The following is a 4,884-nucleotide window of genomic DNA, read 5'->3' as shown; positions in this document are numbered from 1 at the left end:
TTTCAAAACAAGTGAAGGGTAGTTTTGCAAACATGTTTTTCTTACTTTATGTCTTGTAAAAATATATATTTATCCAAAAGTTTCATTAGAAATGCATGTGTTGAATTGTATAAAAATTTTAGGTAAAGTTGTGAAAATAAGGGTGTTTATGTAATTTTATAAAAGTACAAGTCCTTTTATGCAAGTATTTGATTTACAAAAGTAATTCTCAAAGTTACTCAGGGCTAAAATGTAAAAAGTGCAAGTCATCATGACATGTCTATCCAATCATTATGACGAGTCTATCCCGTCATTATGACGTGTCATAAATGCTTGCATTTAGGTCCTGAATTTTATAAAGTTTCATTCTTTAGGACAAAAGCAATTCAAATCCAATTTTTGTTCAAAATTTCGCGTGTAAAGATGCAAGTTTTGAGTTTTTGAACTTGAGCCCTAAAGCAATGTTGTAGAGTTTGAAAAACTCTCCAACTTTCATTTTGGGCATTTCTTCATTCGGGTTTTAAATCAATGGGAAATTTTGCTTTACAAACAAGTCCCTGTAGTTTCCTAGAATTACGCATAAGTCCTTAGGGAATTTCATTCCTCCTTCTTCTCTGTTCTTCCTCTCTCTCTCTCTTATCCTCTCCTGGCGTCTCTGGTTCTGGCGGCGCCTCTTCCAGGGAGTTATCCTCCTGCCCCCTTTCCTTGGCACGGCTTCAAGCGGTGGAGGCGGTGGCGCTGCTGCGGCTTGGCTGGCGCAGCGCGGGCGGCTCGGCGCGCGCGTGGGTGACGGGGCAGAACGGTCCAGGCAGGCAGCGCCGGGCGGAGCGGGCCCGGGCGAGCGCGCGCGGAGGCTGGCGGGCGCTCGGGGCCGGGCGGTGCGGGCCGGCGCGGCGGCTTGTGGGCAGAGGCGCGTGGGCGCGGGCTCGGGCCGCGGAAGCTGGGCATGCGGGCAGCGGCAGGCGCAGGCGCTAGGCGGCTAGAGCCCAGGCGGCGCGGGCGTTGGGCGGCGCAGGCGTGCGGGGCGCGTGCGCGGGCGGTGCAGACGCGCGGCAGGCGGTCGTGAAGGCGAGCGGGCGAGCGGCGCGGAGGTGGATGCGGCTCGGACGGTGCGGGCCGGGCGCAGGCGTGACGCGGCTGCTCGGGCGAGGCGCGAGCAGGGGCGGAGGCTGATGACGTGGGCACGCGGGTGGAGTAACTGGCGGCGGTGTGCGGGAGCTGGCGCAGTACAGGAGCTGGAGCGTGCAGCGCGGCGCGGCACAAGCGCAGGAGCGCGCTGGAGCAGGAGCACGCGGGCGCTGGCGCGGGAGTAGGCACGTGTGAGCGCATGGTGTTGGTGCGCAGGGCGGATTCAAACGCGTGAGCGGCACGCAAGCCAGGCGGCGCTGGAGCGAAGCTCGCTGCGTGGCAGCACGCGAGCAGAAGAGGATCGGCATGGTAGCGTGCGAGCAGAAGACGGGCGGTGTAAGCAAGACATGACGCGGGCCAAGAACGCACGCGGTTCGGGCGTGCGCGGAAGCTATTCGGCAAGGCCGAAGCAAACGCGGGACCGGCAACAGGAGGAGGAGAAATTGCTGTGCAGGACGATGGCGTGCAACGCATAGCGGTATCTCCGCTGGACGAGCTCAGGCCGCGACCGAGTTGGTGCGCAGGAGGGTCGCGCGTGATGGACATTAGAGGCCGTCGAGGAAAGGGCAGCGGAAGGCACGGCCCTAATACAGGCAGACCACGGTCCTCGCGAAGGCGGAGGTGGGAGTGTAGCATGGCGAGTCGGAAGGAGAAGCTGCGGAACGAAGGCGACGGCTGGGCGTAACGAACTCGGAGGAGCCACGGAGTAGCCAGGCACGGCGAGCTCCCTTCACCCTTGCAGAGGCACGTGCGTATGCAAGGCAACCGACCACGCGCATGCAGGCTGGGGGCTATTGATGCGGGAGCAGAGCAGAAGCGGCGCACCAGTGGTGTAACCAAGCATGGCAGTCCTGCAGGAAGCTACGCAGGTGTGCCGGCCGTGTTTCAGTGGCACACGTGCGTGAGCAAAAGAAGGCTTAGCTCGTGAGCAGTTGGACCCTGGAGGTTCACAGAGGAGTTATCCTAGCGAAAGCATTCGGCTCAATCGTCTCGTCCCATGATCCATGACATCCAACAGTTCTTACCCTCGTGGATCGCTCAACCACTATCACCATGAGTCACCACGGAGACTAATTCTTCGGCCATCTTCCACCCACGGCAACCCTCCTCGACAAACTTCTTCGTCACCCACGGAATCTCGTCACCGTCGAGTACTTCTCGTCGCCAATCCTGTTCACCGCGGAAATTTACATTCCGCCTATTCTTCTCCACAACCAAGTCTACCTCAAGGTTTGCCCTGACCCACTGAATCTTCCTAGCACCGGCAAACTCCTTTGCTGGAATATCATCGTTATCTTCCTGTTCTTTGTTTTTCCCGACCAGGGACTTAATTGCTTTAATTTAGAAAGTTCTAGGTGTCCTTTGTAAAATTTCCAAAGCTTTCTTTATTTCAAATCAGTGAACTTCTACATTTCATAGATTTTCGTAGGAAGTTCATAAAAATGTAAAATCAGTTTTGTTTGAAACCTTAAGTCAAACTCTACAAGTTTTATGTTGTAATCTTGAGTGGAAGTCTTTGATTTGTGGTCTAGGTTAACTATTAGGGAATGAATGTTTTATTGTACTTTATATTGTATGCTTGTGTTATAGCTAAAGAGTAAGCCATAGAATATATGTCTTAAATAGAGATGTGTGATGTTTAGTTAATCCTTTCATATGAGTGCTCTTATCCCTACCATCAAGACTTTAACCTTGTCTTGATTGCCGTTTCTTTAAGGTCCTCTTCGTATAAAGATCTTTGTTAGTCCATGTGTATTTGCTGCTTAGCTAATACATCTCTGTAGCTATGCTTCAGTGTCAGCTATCAGCTCAACCGCTAAGCATCCGTTTCCTTGAGTCTATGATGTTCTTGTGTAACAGCTGTCAGTCGATGCTTCTACCATCGGCTGGTTAGCTGATACGGTTGTTACCTTTCTAATATCGGCTACTGCCGATACAATTCCTTCGTTCTATCCTACATCGACTGCACATAGTCGATGTATCGGAGAGACACACACGATCTTAAGGTTCTTGCTATCGACCGATCCAAGCCGATTCTAGTTGTTTTCCCATATCGGTCAAATATGGCCGATCAATCCTTAGTTTTCCCATCCTTATCCACACACTTCTATCAGCCGATTTATCGACTGAGAGATCGGCTATATATCTATCGGTCACATATCCTCAACCACACTCCAATTGACTGTACGTCACTCAATTGTTGTGCTGACGTAATCAAGTCGATACAACCACACCTAGTTACCTAGAATAACACTTAAGCACATCTCAATTAAGACACAACTGCTTTAGGAACCATCCCTCTGCTAAAGTAATCGATGCTTTCATCGATCAATTAGAAAACTGATGCACCTCTCAATTGGCTGCACAGGTCAAAGTACACAACCCTAGATCAATAAGCTAACGCAATAGATGCCTCTGTTAGGCACGACCTAAGCACATCAATCAGCTAAACCCCTGTTGTTTCTAATCGGCTCTGTTGTAACCCTCAACAAGTAGCCGATTCTAATTAGTTGTCCCCCTAAAGCTCTGTCTAAGTTTAGTTTAGATCTTTCTGGTTGTTATGTGAGTAGTATGTTAAACGAGTGTTAGATTGCAACTTTATTGTGAAGTAAGATAGTTTTATATGCACACTTTGAATGTAATGTTGCATTGCATGTAGATACAACTACTTCCGCAAACGGTACCTACAAGATCTCCCAGAAGTCTACGGCGGATGTTTCTGAAGACCAAATGAACGTCACCAAGGAATATCGTAAGCCCCGAACCAAGTTCGGAAGATAACAACACTAACATCTCTAACTTCAGTCCCACCAATAAAGGCAAGCTCCGGACACAACCCACTATTTTAATTACACTGCAATCTATATCTATTTATGTATTCTATGCATTAAGTTCTTAGGAATTGCTTGAAACCCTAGATGCATGAATCCTAGGAACCAATGTATTGCACCTGAGGTCATGTCGAATAGATGCTCTGCTAATAGGACCGGTAGAAGTCGGGTGATTTCCTGTCACTCGCGCGATATAGGAGTTGTAATGTTTACATTCCTGTTATCACTATAAGGATGACGGAAGGGAGTTTTGTGAGGTATCATGGTTGAGGTGATACCCCGTCTGTGTTGTTGAAATTGATAAGGTCGCGGTGTGTGCCGATCGGGGTTAAGCGTTTGAAAGTACTAACCACATGCCGTGAAATATGGTAAGCGGTAAGCCTAGTAACCAATCGGCCCGAAGAGTGGACATACCTCCCACCACATGTATTTGGTTCTTCTGGTTACTTGATTCGACTGGGGAATACGTGTTGCAAGGGCAACTAGGAATACAGGTTTTGTAGTCGCGCTACAGACGTATGTCCTGCACTTTGGAAGTGCGTATGGTCCTGCAGTCGCTTGTGGTGGATCTGATCCACGAGTCGGAATGAAAGGCAAACGGTTGCTTCAGAATGACCCTTTGGTGTTCTAAGCGTGTGAGTTAGGTTTACCTTGCAAGGTTAAATTTGATTCAGAATCGTCCGCTTCTCACGAAGATTGAGACTGCTTAATCCCTTTATCACACAGAGTAACAAGAGCAACTATATGATGAGTAATGCTGATGGTTGATGTAAAGAGCTCTACCTTGCTTGAGTAGCTTTAGGTGCTTATCTAGAATGGATAATCACATAGAACTTGAAAGCTAAAAGTTGACATTAAGGATCTACTCTTCGTTGCTTTTCAGCTGAAAACTCTACCCAAAGCTAAAAGCCTTCATAAGTCTAGTTACATAGCTATGTATACCATG

Source organism: Panicum hallii, chromosome 7 (assembly GCF_002211085.1).
Source record: "Panicum hallii strain FIL2 chromosome 7, PHallii_v3.1, whole genome shotgun sequence".
NCBI lineage: Eukaryota > Viridiplantae > Streptophyta > Magnoliopsida > Poales > Poaceae > Panicum > Panicum hallii.
Note: the sequence above shows the minus strand (reverse complement) of the source record.